The sequence below is a fragment of the Orycteropus afer genome, unplaced genomic scaffold (genome assembly GCF_000298275.1).
Source record: "Orycteropus afer afer isolate SDZICR_OR568_19922 unplaced genomic scaffold, OryAfe1.0 scaffold00073, whole genome shotgun sequence".
NCBI lineage: Eukaryota > Metazoa > Chordata > Mammalia > Tubulidentata > Orycteropodidae > Orycteropus > Orycteropus afer.
Window position 1 is genome coordinate 7957649 of NW_006921660.1, and position 15225 is coordinate 7972873.

Here is a 15225-nt window from a genome sequence, read left to right on the forward strand (position 1 = left end):
ATTATTTTTTCACTGCAATGAGGAATTGGGCAAAATATTTGAAGGTATCCTACTAGTATGTACATATAAAATAAACAATTACAGAAAAGCAGAAAATGATTTTTCTATGAGCGCTGAGCTATTTCACCCATAAAAAAGTCTCCTACTATTTCAAAGAAACAGATAAATAAGATAGAGATTTATTGTATTTAATAGAACAACCCTCCTTTAAAGTTTTAAATTCAGTCTTCTTTAAGGACTCTGAGTGCCTTCACAACAGATACTGTGACAATAACAAAACGTTTATTAGTTTCTGTTTAACCAGAAAATTAAGATTGAAGGAGACACTTTTTCCATCTTAGAATGACTTGCTTCAATGTAACTTGATCTTGTTTTATGTGCTCAACAGCTGCCTGCCTGATTATTTTTCAGGAAATAACCGTACATTCTCCTGGAATCTGTTCTTTCTTCCTGAAACATTTATTCTTCCTATTATTTTATTCCACCAGGCAAAGCATGTTGAAAGATTTCCTCTACTTACAGGCTACATCTGCCAAAATGAAGCTATATGAAAGTTTTATTAATAAAACTGAAGGACTAAAAATGTTCATATTCACTTTAAAATAAATCAATTTAACATTATCAATCATATGGCTTTTGCAACTTCAAATTTTTATAATTATGAAAATACTCATCAAATATATCACCAAAATAAAAGAGTCGAGGGAGCAAAACTAATTTTAAAATATTTGATTGAACAAATATCAAGAAATATCAATTTAAGAAACCATAACAAAAACTAAAATGCTGGGGAATATGAAAGGAGCTCTGGTAGCTCGGTGCTTAAGGCATCTGACTGCTAACCAGAAGGTTAGTGGTTCAAACCCAATAGCCACTCCTCAGAAGGAAGACTGGGCAATCTACCTCTGTAAAGATTTTCTACTTCGGAAGCCCAATGGGGGTCACTATGAGTTGGAATCAACTTGATGGCAGTGTTTTTTTTTTTTTTTCTTTTTGGTATGTCAGGCTTTAATGATTTTGTTAATGAAATCTATATACAAAATTATTTTATTTTCAAATAAGAACACATATAAACATTTTAAAGGATAATGACTTTTCTGTACTGATCAATATTTGAACATTTCTACTTTTCCATCCTTTATTTAATGCCAAGTTTTAATCCAATCTCCTTATTTGCCACAAAAGAAAAAATGTGTTTAGCCACCACTTTTATTTAACATGGAAACACATTGTTTAATTGTTACTTAAAAAAAGATGATATTTTTTGGACTATCGCCCTTCAATTTAGGCATCACAGTTAATGGTCCACATGTAATAGATACAGTCAAAGGGTACATCACATTTTGTAATATACAAGTCCCTTCAAGGAGTTTATTATCTAATAGTGCTGTGGTATTGAGAAGGCTTAGAAAATATTAACACTTGGTCCTAACAGGGTAGCAAAAACCAATATTCATCATGTGACTCAAAGCAACAAACTAACTCTTATGATGGTCCCATTGGCCAAGTAATTGTCTCTATTCAGAAAGAGGGCAATAAAATTAAAAAGCGGCTGCCACCTACAAAGATTTAGCTTTTTCTTTTCTTTGTCTACAGTTTTTCCTATATAAGTCTCCCATTCTTATTATCTACAGAAATCTAACATGATGATGGCCTGAGGCATTATCAGTGCTGTTGTTTCAATGATATTTAGCTCACATAAAGAATAGGAAAATAATTTATTGTTATCTGAGATGAGCATTTGCCTGGAGGTTGTGTGATGTTGCTAATCTTACTGCTGCTTTTTAAAGAAGCTTTATCCTACACCCTTCAATTATAAGGTTTTTTTTTTAATTGGGTTTTTAAAATTTTAAAGGTCTTTAATAATAAATTATCCACAGCACGTCTATTGCCAACCACAGATGCCATCTCTCTGTGTTTTTTTTTTAAGTACCTTATAATTAATCACAAAATTAACCAATTTTAAGAAACAATTCTGTTCCCATACCCAGTCTATTATTTTACTTTTTAATATATGCATGGTTCATGAAAATTACAGTGTAGAATATAAAATATAAAAAAAATGGAGTAATATAAATGCAAAACCTAGATGTAATATTCAAATTAATCTCAATCATTGTCAAACATATGTTCAATTGTGCTTCTTTCCTTTATTGTTATCAGTTTCTAAACCCAATATTCATCATGTAACTTAAGGCTCACTTCCTTCACTAAGTAATACTTCCACCTGAGAGATAATTAAAACAGTACATGTGAGAAACATAGTATTCCAGCAGTAAGCAATAAGAACATAAAAAAATGTGGACCTTGACCTAAAGGATCCTAGACTAAGTATAAACAGGTATTCATATAAAAAAGTTTTAAGTTCCTGAAAAGAAAAATGCACATGTTGGTATGGAAATGAAGATAATGGCCTTTATTTTGTCTGGAAAATCAAGAAAGCTTTCAGGAGGTAGTAATGTACCACTTGGAGTTAATTCATTTGGGTAACTGGCAGGAAACAATAGGAGTTATTTGAGTTCAAAAACCAAAACCAAACTCACTGCCTTAGAGTCGGATCTGACTCATAGCAACCCCTCCTTGGGTTTCCAAGTTGGTATCACTGCAGAAGTAGATTGCCCAACCTTCCTTCTGAAGAGTGTTCAGGAGGGGGAAAATAGGAAGAAGTCTTCCAAGTAGAGATAATAGTAGGAAGAAAGGCACTAAAGTGAGCAGTAGATCAACCTAGAGAAGGAACTATAAGTCATTTGCATCACAAATGAAAGGAGGGAACCAGGAATAAAAGAGTAATGAAAGATGAAGCTGGAGATGTATGTGTGCAGCAGTCTGAAGGGCAAAAATGTGAAGCTTATGTTCAGCAGCTTGGAATATCGCTCCTAAGCAGTGGAAACAATCAAAATGCTTTGAGCAGGGAGATCATCCTCACATTTGTGCTTTTTTTTTTTCTTTGTGTGTTTGTTTTTTCATTACTGGAGACTTCTGGAAGAATATATTTGAGAAGTACAATTCTGTGAAAAGTCAGGCTATTGTTGGACTATTTCAATTAAGTAATAACCTTGTTGTTAGTTGCTGTCCAGACAACTCCAACTCATGACAACCCCATGTGTGCAGAGTACACCTGCTTCACAGGGTTTCAAGGCTGTGATCTTTTGAAAACAGATCTTCAGGTCTGTCTTACAAAGTACTTCTTGGTAAGTTTGAGTTGCCAACTTTTCAGCAATAGTCAAGTACTTAACTATTTGCTCTATTCAGTGAAAATCTGTTCATGAATAAAGATATTTTGTTGGAAGATTATTTTGGAAGGATAACATGTTCAATAAATATAAGGGAAGTTTAATGGCAAGATATGGTTCAAGAAAAGAATGAAAGATGAGTTAAAGTTCACTTCTAAGCATTACACTAGAATGATTAAACATTCTTTGTCATCAAGTGAGAATCCCAATTCCACACATAAGTGACTTTTGGCAAATTATTCAACATGTCTAGGCTACAGCTTCCCAAGCTGTAAAATGGAAATAAAGTGCCACCTATTTTATATGAATGTTGATGTTAATTGGGATGATTCATGTAAAGTGCCTACCACAGTATAAGGGAGCTCTGGTAGCATAGTGCTTAAGACACTTGACTGGTAACCAGAAGGTTGGCAGTTCAAACCCACCAGCCACTTCTTGGAAGGAAGGTTGGGCAATCTACTTCCATAGTGATACCACCTTGGAAACCCAAGGAGGGCTCACTATGAGTTGGGTCTGACTCGATGGCACATAACAACAACAACAACAACAACACAGTATAAAGCATATACCATGAACTCAATAAAGGTTACTTAGGAATTATTGAAATTCTATCAGAGATTCCATGAAGATATTGATGTCACTGACTGAGAGAAAAAATAGAAGTTTTTAGCTTAGTAAAAAAGATGATGGACTCCATTTTGGAAATGCTAAATAACTATTGTTATGTGCCATCGAGTTGGCCCAACTATACATGAAGAAATATGTATTAGTGTATCATTCTGATCACAGGGAGAGATATGATTAATACAAGCAATAGACAGGAACACAAAAACAACAACAAAAAATGTGGAGCAGTAAGTTCAAACGTTCATAATCCAGGGACTTACTGTGTGTGTGTGTGTGTGTATGCATATATGTAATAGTTAAGATATTGGCATGTTGAGTTAAATAGATTGACTAGCATGTAATAATCATTCAACAGAATATTTTCTAACTTATGGGTACTTGAGGAGCTCTGGTAGCCTAGTGCCTAAGGCATTTGCGTGCTATCCAGAAGGCTGGTGGTTCAAACCCCCCAGCCACTCCTCAGAAGGAAGGTTGGGCAATCTACTTCTGTAGTGATACCACCTCGGAAACCCTTGGAAACGTCGAGGTGGGTTTGACTCAACAGCACATAACAACAATAACAACAACATGGATACTTGACAAGTTGGCACCATTGGTGTGCAAAATATTAATTCCATTCTTTATTATATTTCTAAATTGAACATTTAGAAAATATAATAATTCCATTTCCTCTTCTGACCTACATCCCTCTCTGTACACACCAACTGCTAAAGCCAAGGATGACAAAATTGAAGATTTTTACCAAATTCGTCTGTCTGAAATTGACCAAACACGAAATCAAGAATGTATTGATAATTATGTGTGATTGGTATGCAAAAGCTGGAAACAAAGAAGCCACATCAGTTTTGCTGTTTCTCTCCTGTTTGCTATTTCTGTCCTGCAACATGAATTACACCTCAACATAAAGCAAATGAAAATACTCACAACTGGACCAATAAGCAGCATCATGATAAATGGTGAAACGACTGTAGTTGTCAAATATTTCATATTACTTGGACCCAAAATCAATATCCATAGAAGCAGCATTCAAGAAATCAGATGTCATTTTACACTGGGCAAATCTCCTGCAAAAGGCCTCTTTTAAAGTGCTGAGCAGCAAAGATATCTCTTTGAAGACTAAGGTGTGACCAAACTCAGACATGGTATTTTCAATCACCTCATAAACATGTGAAAGCTGGACAGCAAAAAAGGAAAACTAAAGAGTTCATACTTTTGAGTTGTGTTGGTGAAGAATGCTGAAAGTACCATGGACTGCCAGAAGAACTAACAAATCTGTCCTGGAAGACGTGCAGCCGTAATGTTCCTTGGAAGTGAGAATGGCCAGACTTAGTCTCATCCACTTTGGTCATGTTGTCAAAAGGGACCATTCCCTAGAGAAAGATACATCCTTGGTAAAGTGAAGAATAAGCAAAATATGGGCAGGCCCTCAACAAGATGGACTGATACAGAGGCTGCAACAATGGGCTCAGGCATAGCAAGGATTGTGAGGCTGTCACAGGACTTGGCAGTGTTTTCTTCTGTTGTATATAGGGCAGCTATGAGTCAGAGCTGACTTGACTGCATGTAACAATAACAATGACAGCCATGCTTTAAGGAGCTCTGGTGGTATAGTGGTTAAGGCATGTGGCTGCTAACCAGACAAGATGATCAGTAGTTCAAACCCAACAGCTGTTCTATGGGAAAAAGAGGAGGCAATATACTTTTCTGTAAAGATTTATAGTTTTGGAAACCCAATGGGTGTTGCTATACGTCAGAATAGACCCGATAGCACTGAGAGAGTCATACTTTAGACAAACCTGTTGAAATAAGAGTCTAAAGAGAGGACATGGGATACTTCCATGTATGTCAGAACTCAGCAAGTGGAAATTTAGGCATATATTATAAACTCATAAGAATAAAGGGTGAAAGCCTAGTAAATGCTAGAGTTTGTGCTAGAAGCTTTTTCCACGTGTTATCTCACTTAATTCTTAAAATGACCTTGAGAGTTATTATTAGCCACATATTTGTATTATGAAAGTGACGCTCATAAAGCTTTATCAACAGCACAGTAAATCACATAAACGTTAACATAGTATTTCAAATGAAACTTTTATTAAGTTAGAAAAGACGATATATGTTAAGAAGAAATACTATAGTTTGTAATGTTTTTTTTCTTCTTAAATAAGGTCTGTATTTGCATTTGAAAAACTGGAAAGCCTTATATCAAACTGTTAAGAAAACTACCCTTTGCAGGAGAGATTTCTGAAACTTGATTTTGGACATCAATATTTTACATACTTCAGCCAATAAAAAACAGTGAAAACAAATAGGTAAGTGATATGAAAAGGACTTGGCAGAAGGTAATAGGGATAAGTCTAGGTAGACAGGAAAACATTATTGAGGAGGATGAATAGCTAATTACAAGCACAGAACCAGTGCAGCATTCAGAATTAGGAAGAAAAGGAATGGCCAGTACATGAGGAATGAATAACACAGAAAATGAGCTCATTTGTTCATAGTAAGTGATAGGCTCTGATGACTAGGGAATAAACTCCATGTTATTTCCCCAAATATCACTTTCACTACATTTTGTTCATATGAATTACCTACATTGAAAAACTCTCCTTCCAATCATTACACAATGAAAAATCTAACTGGAAGCCATGGCTCTGGTTCCCCTCTTTCTCTAGTTGCACCAACTTACAAGTACGCTAATTACAAAGCAATTCTGCAGTCATATATATTTTGTGCCTACATTACCCAACAACTAGACTGTAAACGTCTTAAAAATTAGAGCTTCACCTAATTTTTATGTCCTTGTATAAAGCTTTTAATGTGGTACCTTATCAGTAGATCTATTCAATAAGCATTTGTTAATGTTCTAAAAATCAGATACACAAGAATTTTTACAAACAAATTTTAACCAAAAATGCACAAACAGTAGAAGAGAAACTTGATGAATGGGACCTTCTAAAAGTTAAATTTTTATGTCCTTCCAAAGATTTCTCCAAAAGAGTCAAAAGAGAACCTACAGATTGGGAAAACATATTCAGCAATGACATATCTGACAAGGGACTTATCTCTAGAATTTATAGAAAATTCCAACACCTCAACAACAAAAAGACAAATGATTCAATTAAAAAATGGGCAGAAGACATGAACAGACACTTCATCAAAGAGGATATTCATCTAGCCAACAAACATATGGAAAAATGCTCATGATCATTAGCCATTAGAGAGATGCAAATCAAAACAACAATGAGATACCATCTTGCCCCAGCATCAGTAGCAAAATTCAACAAGACAGAAATTAACAAATGCTGGCAAGGATGCAGACTCCACAGCAATGGTTGTGTTGCATTTTGTTTGGCGAGGATGCAGAGAGATTGGGACTCTCATACACCGCTGGTGGGACTATCAAACGGTACAAGCACTATGGAAAGCAGTATGACAATTCCTTAAAAAGTTGGATTTAGAAATACCATTTGACCCAGCCATTCCATTACTAGGTACATATCCTAAAGAAGTGAGAGCCAGGACAAGAACAGACATATGCACATCCATGTTTATCACAGCACTATTTACAATAGCCAAAAGATGGAAACAACCTAGGTGTCCATCAATTGAAGAATGGATAACCAAACTATGGTACATACACACAATGGAATACTATACAGCCCTAAAGACTAATGTAGAATCTACAAAACACTGCATAATATGGATGAACTTGGAGGACATTATGCTGAGTGAAATAAGTCAATCACAGAAAGGCAATCATTGTATTAGTCTATTGTAAAATTTCAAGGAAAGGTTTATATGTGGAAGGAAATTTTCTTTTTTGGTTAGTAGGGGTAGGAAGGAAGGGGAGGGAACACTGTTAAATAGGTAGTAAAATTTTATAAAATCTAAAAAAAAAAGAATTTTTACAATCAGTAAGTAGAAATCTTATCAGAAATAAGACTAGATTACAGTCTCTACAAATTATTTCAATACAATTGATACATATGAATTTAAAACATAACTTTATATTAATGAAGTATTAGAGTTCAGATTTCCATATAACAAATCAAGAAGATTTAAACTAATGTTTTCCCTTATAACAATAATTAACTAACTTAAGCACATACAATATCTCACTGCTATTAATTTACAATTTAGATCATATAAACCAAAAAAAAAACAAACTCACTGTCATCGAATCAGTTCCAAATCATAGCGACCGCTCCTTGGGTTTCTGAGGCAGTATCGCAACAGAAGTAGATTGCTCAATCTTCTTTCCGAGGAGTGGCTGGTGGGTTTGAACCATCAGCCTTCTGGTTAGCAGTCAAATGCCTTAGGCACTATGCCACTAGAGCTCCCTTAGATCTTATATATAAACATATTAGGAGCGCTGGTAGAGCAGTGCTTCAGCATTCAGCTGCTACCCAAAGGTCAGTGGTTCAAAGCCAGTGGTGGCACTACAGGAGAAAAATATGGCAGGCTGCTTCCATAAAAATGATATAAAGCTTTGGAAACCTAATGGGGAAGTTCCACTCTGCCCTATAAAACTCACTGCCATCGAGTCAGATCCAACTCAGCGACCCCTCCTTGGATTTCTGAGGTGGTACCACTACAGAAAGTAGATTGCCCAACCTTCCTTCCATGTAGTGGCTGGTGGGTTTGAACTGCCAGCCTTCTGGTTAGCAGTCAAATGTCTTAGGCAATATGCTACCAGAGCTCCCACTCTGTCCTACAGGGTGGCTATAAGTTGGAATGGACTTGATGGCAATAAGTTAACATATACATGCAATGAATAACACCAGCAATAAAAAGAGCATATAGACAAACGATGCTTTAATTTATAATATATTAAAGATGTCTCTTCACCCACTTTAAGTATATATTGGAGAATTTTCCAAAAAGTGGCTAAAGCTATGTCTTTGTGTATAACATATGGCTAGGTAGGCTCACTACTTCTTTCTTCTTAGTGAAGTCTTACATCACAATTAAATTATTTTTCCCCACATATTCTACTATGATTGTTATAGCCTTTTAATATCACTTAGCCTTTAACACTATAACCATGAGTAATACACATATACATGGATATATATAATTACATTATACTAAAATCATACACACAAACACACACATAATATCTCACTTTAGAACCTGATTTATTAACGAAGTATTGAATCTGGATCAAGTAAGCCTTTTTATATAGCATATCCTTTGAAACATGTACAACCAGCGTCGAGGCTTTTGTGCTCTTTGTCTTCTCTATGTCTTCATACATCTAGGCTAAAAAGTGCAAGGGTTGGTATCCCAGAGCCTATTGATTATGCAGATCATATTGATTAGTCTTTTAATCATTTATACTTTTTAACTGCTTCTGTGTTGAGGAAAAAACACCAGATGTTGGCATTAATAATTTGTTACTCCATTCACTAGAGGAATTTAGTAGAAATTCTTTGACAATGTACTTGTCACAGAAGTGAGTGAAGGTAATCATTTTATTTTTTATGTATCTCCAAATGGCAACATCTGTCTGATTTGATTGTAGTGGTTTGGTTGGGGCTAAGAAAAAAGAGAACAATTTCCTCAATGTTTGCATTATTTCTCAAATATTATTCTTTGGATTATTTTTAAATTTATACACCGGTTTCTCTGAAAAGATACAATTTTTTGTACATGACATCTAAATAACCACAAATGTAATTTATACTTCTAGCAAACTTAGTGTTATGTGAGTAATTACTAACACTGTTCATACATAAGTATCTATAACCTTTCTAAACTGGGCTCAGGACTACATTTTCAGTGCATTTATTTTCTGCCCAAAGGAAAATTATCTTTGAAAGGTAAAGAGAATATCCATTCTGCTACTTTTTTTATTTGTTTGTGAAGAATATGATGCATTTTAGTGATAAAAGTAGTTCAATTATTAGTATGTACTTTACAACATCAATCTTATTCATTTAGAACCTGGATGACCTACACATATTTTTTAAATTCAAAAAAATGATTTGCGCATTTGTAAAGATAATAATCAAAAGCTTGTTGTTGTTATGTGCCGTTGAGTTGGACCTGACTCATAGTGACCCCTCCTTGGGTTGCTGAGGCAGTATCACTACGGAAGTAGATTGCCCAACCTTCCTTCCGAGGAGTGGCTGGTTGGTTTGAACCCCTAGCCTTCTGGTTAGCAGCCAAGTGCCTTAGGCACTATGCTAATCAAAAGCATAGTGGTGTAAATATAAAATACAGTATCTAGGGGTATATTTCCAATATACCAAGAAAGGTACATTTTATTTTTCCTGGGGAAAAATCACTATTGTGGGTACAAATACTTTTATATCTCATCAAATTATGGAAAATATAAATTTAGAATTATAAATTGTAAGAAGATTTTAAATTAAATCAAATTCTGAAATTCTAACAAGAAAAAATAAAAAAAGGAATGCCACAATACATGTGTTAGTATAATTTACTTATTCTTGGAAGAAAATGTAAAAATGGCACAAAATTTTCTACTCATAATTTTCTACTCATGTAGAAAAAAAGTCCTCAAAATTTATTGGACATAAAATGAGTTGGTGGAATTTTACAAAAATGTAAATTTCTGTGACACATTTCCATGATTCTCATGACATAACATCCAACAATCTGCAATTTAAGGAAACAAGTTAGATAATAGAGAGACCAATTTGAAGCTCACTAATCTGAATATTTTCTTATTTTTTTGTAAATATATACATTTTTTTTTAATTTTTAAAATTAAATACATGTTAAGTATTGACATATTTGAAGTCCCTGGGTCATGCAAATGGTTAATACTTTGACTGGTAAGTGAAAGACAGAAGATTTGAGTGCATCCATGTGTGCTACAGAATATGATCTTCTGAAAAATCAGTCACTGAATACCCCATGGAGCACAGTCCCTCTCTGACACACATGGGGTCACCACTTGAGGGAAACTGGGACAGTTATAAATATAACACATTATTTATTTTAGAAATTGACCTCTTTCTATAGCAATAACCACTCCCCCACACTCACCTCCACCCCAAAAAATATCAAACCCACTCCCATCAAGTGAATTCCAGCTCATAGCAATCCCTATTGGGTTTCCAAGTGGTAAATCTTTACAGAAGTAAATTGCTCCATCTTCCTTCTGAAGAGTAGTTAGTGTGTTTGAACCACCAACCTTCTGAACATCATTCAAATGCCTCAGGTGCTGTGTCACCAGAGCTTCTTATAGCAATAAAGTAGGTTTGTTTTGCTGGTGCTGTTTTCATGAGCCATCACAAACATTTAGAAATAATTTCCAACACTATATTAAAATAATAAATAAATAAATAAATATTTGCCTGATGAATGTGATATATTATTCTTTTGGTAAGCATGAATACCAGAAGGTTAAAATAAAATATCTGACTTCCAAATATGTTTAATCTGGTGAGGAGAATAAAGCACCTACATGAAAATGTTAATGAGAATATAAGACGGTATGTTTTAAGACTCTGAAGACGCCACTGGTAAATACAGAGAATATTAAATTGGGAGTCAGAAAACATGACTTAATGTTCTCTCTGTGCCTCTCACTAGTTCTTTCATGTGAGAAAGTCTTTTAACTTTTGCATTGAGTCTACTCTGTCCTCTTTAAAATTAGGATGAGTTGTCTTCCTTTTACAAATCACTAGCTCTCACTGAGAAATATTTGCCATAGTTTATAGGAGCTCTGGTAGCATAGTGGCTAAGGCACCTGACTGCTAACCAGAAGGCTGGTGGTTCAAACCCACCAGCCACTCCTCGGAAGGAAGATGGGGCAATCTACTTCAGTAGTGATACTGCCTCGGAAACCCTAGGAGGGGTCACTGTGAGTCGGGTCTGACTCGATGGCACATAACAACAACAACATATAAAAATCATGTTATAAATAATTTAATATCATTAATATCATGTTGTTGTTCTTGTTATGTGCTGTCAAGTCAGCCACAACTCATAGCGACCCCTCCTTGGGTTTCTGAGGCGGTATCACTACAGAAGTAGATTGCCCAACCTTCCTTCTGACGAGTGGCTGGTGGGTTTGAACCACCAGCCTTTTGGTTAGCAGTCAAATGTCTTAGGCACTATGTTACCAGAGCTCTCAGAACTCCATTAAATCATACACAAGTAAAATACACAAGGAAAATTTTGCTGACAATAATTTAAAAATGGTTGCAGCAGTATATTGACAGTGACCTTCCAGAAACACAAGCTGGATTTAGAGGAAGATGCTGAAAGAAGGATATCATTGCTGAAGTCAGATGGATCTTGGCTGGAAGAAAAGAATACCAGAAAGACATTTATGTGTTTTACTGACTATGTAAAAGCATTTGACTGTGTGGATCTTAATTTATAGATAACATTGAGAAGAATGGGAATTCCAGAACACTTAATTGTGCTCATGAGAAACCTGTACATTGACCAGGAGGCTGTCGTTCAAACAGTGCACGGGAATACTACATGGTTTAAAATCAGGAAGGGTGTATGTTAAGGTTGCATTATTTCACCATACTTACTTATTCAATCCATATGCTGAACAAATCAACTGAGAAGCTGGAATATATGAAGAAGAATGTGGAATCAGGATTGGAGGAAGACTCATTAACAACCTGCTGTATGGAGATGACACACAACCTTGCTTGCTGAAAATGAAGATGGCTTGAAGCACTTACTGAAGAAGACCAAAGACTAGTATATGGTGTGAATTACATCACAACGCAAAGAAAACAAAGATAACACAACTGGACCAATAAGCACCATCACAATAAATGGAGAAGCAATTGAAGTTGTCAAAGATTTCATATTACTTGAATCTACAATCAACATCCATGAAAGCAACCATCAAGAAATCAGATGTTGTATTGCACTGGGAATATCTGCTGCAAAAGTCCTCCTTATAGTGTTGAAGAGCAAAGAAGTCACTTTGAAGATGAAGGTGTGCCTAACCCAAGCCATGGTATTTTCAGTCATCTCATATGCCTGTGATAGCTAGACAATGAATAAGGATAAACAAAGAGGAGTTGATGCATTTGAGTCATGTTGGTGAAGACTACTGAAAGTACCACAGACTGCCAGAAGAACTAACAAGTCTGTCCTGGGAGAAGTGCAGTCATAATACTCGTTGAAAGTGAGAATGGCCAAACTTCCTCTCATCTACTTTGGTCATGTTGTCAGAAGTTTTATTTTTCAGGAGACTTAGTTCAATTCACAACAACTTCCTTGCTACCTTCATGGATGATTCTCACGTGAGTGACTAGCTGTAAATCCTAACACCGAAACCTGTGGTTATAATCCCATTTGGCAATGGATTTCTCTGTTACATTAAAGAGGCAGTGTTATTATAGGGTGTGCTGTAAGATAATCTCTTTGAGATATAATAGCAGATCAAGCAAGCAAGCAAAACAGGTAAAAGGGGAGGAGAAAAATAGATGCCATACCACTTGAAGATCCTTAAGGAACCATGGGACAACAATGAGAAATGGTGTTTCAATCAATGGTACATCCAGAGATAAACCATAAAGTGTATCCGATTATGTTCATTTCAAAGCCTTAAAGAAAGAAAAACCTTAAACCTTGTTTTGTAGATATGATATTCACAAATTAAATAACTAATCATAGACATCTTGTGATTGTTTCATTCTTTTTTAATACTAGAATATCATTTTCTCATTCCTCTTTTTGTATTTCAGAAGTCTCTGGGTAGAATGAACACTCATGTGCTAACCAAAAATTTGGAGGTTTAAATTCATACAGAGGCATTTTGGCAATCTACTTTTAAAAGATCATGCAACTGAAAACCCTACAGAATGCAATTCTACGCTAATATATATGGGGTCAACATGAATTGGAATTTCCTAGGTTAGGGTTTTTTGATTTATATACATTTTAGTAGAGTACGCTTTCCCTACTCTACTCCCATCCTCCCCCAGACACAGCTAATTTCTTTACTATTCTTCTATAGCACTTTGGTCATATCAAATTGAAAGACATTAAATACATATGAATCAGCAAACCTCTGATATATCATCATTAGAACTGATCAATTACCAAAATGTGGGTTCTGCAGTTTGTTAGAAGACTCAGAAGTGAACCTTTTTAATAAAAAGAAAAAGACAAAAAGACAACATGTACAGAAATATGTAGAAAAAAATGGTAAAAGTTACAGACTTTGAGAAAGAAGAATTTCAATCACTTCACACTTGAATGGAGATTGTGAAACGTATTTTGAGAATGATCTGCAGATTGTCAATTTATCCCCTGAGGCCAGTACACAATAGAAATACAACAGCATAGACCATTTAAGAGCATACAGGGCTGAGAAGAGAGAATGTTAACTTTTCATCCTTAATGTCCCAAGAGTAAGTTGAAAATTTTATTCTACATCTCCAATTATCATGAGGAAAGGGAAACAGAATCTAAATATCCAGTATTGCCTAACTCTTTTTGGAAAAGACAGGGAGGCGCTTTCCACTTATATATATATACTCTCTGCCAATGAAAGATACTGTGTTTAATGGGGAAAGAGTATCATGAGGTTTATAGCAATTGACGCTCCAAGGATTAATGTACACCAAAGAGAAATGTAAAAACAATTAGATTCTAGCTGAAAACAATTTTCAACTCTATTGTAGGAAAAGTCTATTTGCAAATCTGAAGTCTACCTTAAACTCCGAGTTATACAAAAGTAAGGAACATGTATTTTATCCTGGCAATTTTAGCAGGCATAGTGTACTTTGAAATAAGTCTTCTATAATTGTAGGTCAAATAAATTAATACATTAATAAATACATGAGAAAATATAATAAAATCAAAGAAAAATGATCATGCAGAGACATGATTATAGTAATTTACTTTATTGAGTACTTATCAGGTATTAAGACCACAGTTATTTAAAAAAATAAATAAAGTAAAAACACCAAACTCACTGCCACCAAGTTGATTCCACATTATAGAGACCCCTATTGGATTTCCAAGGCTGTAAGTCTTTATGGAAGCAGATCAACCCATCCTTCTTCTGAGGTTGGTGGGTTCAAACTGTTAACCTTTTGGTTAGCAGCCAAATGCATTAACCACTATGCCACTAGAAAACCAAACTCACTGCTGTTGAGACGGATCCAACTAATAGCAAGTCGGGTTTCTAAGGCCTTGGTTTTCCAAGGCATTATCACTGTGGAAGTAGATTGCCCAGTCTTCCTTTTGAGGAGTGGCTGGTGGGTCTGAACCTCCAGCCTACTGGTTAGCTGTCAAATGCCTTAGGCACTATGCCATAGTTATATCAGGGGACCTATAGTTCTATATGGAGCTCTGGTAGCATAGTGCCTAAGGCACTGACTGCTAACCAGAGGGCTGGCGGTTCAAACCC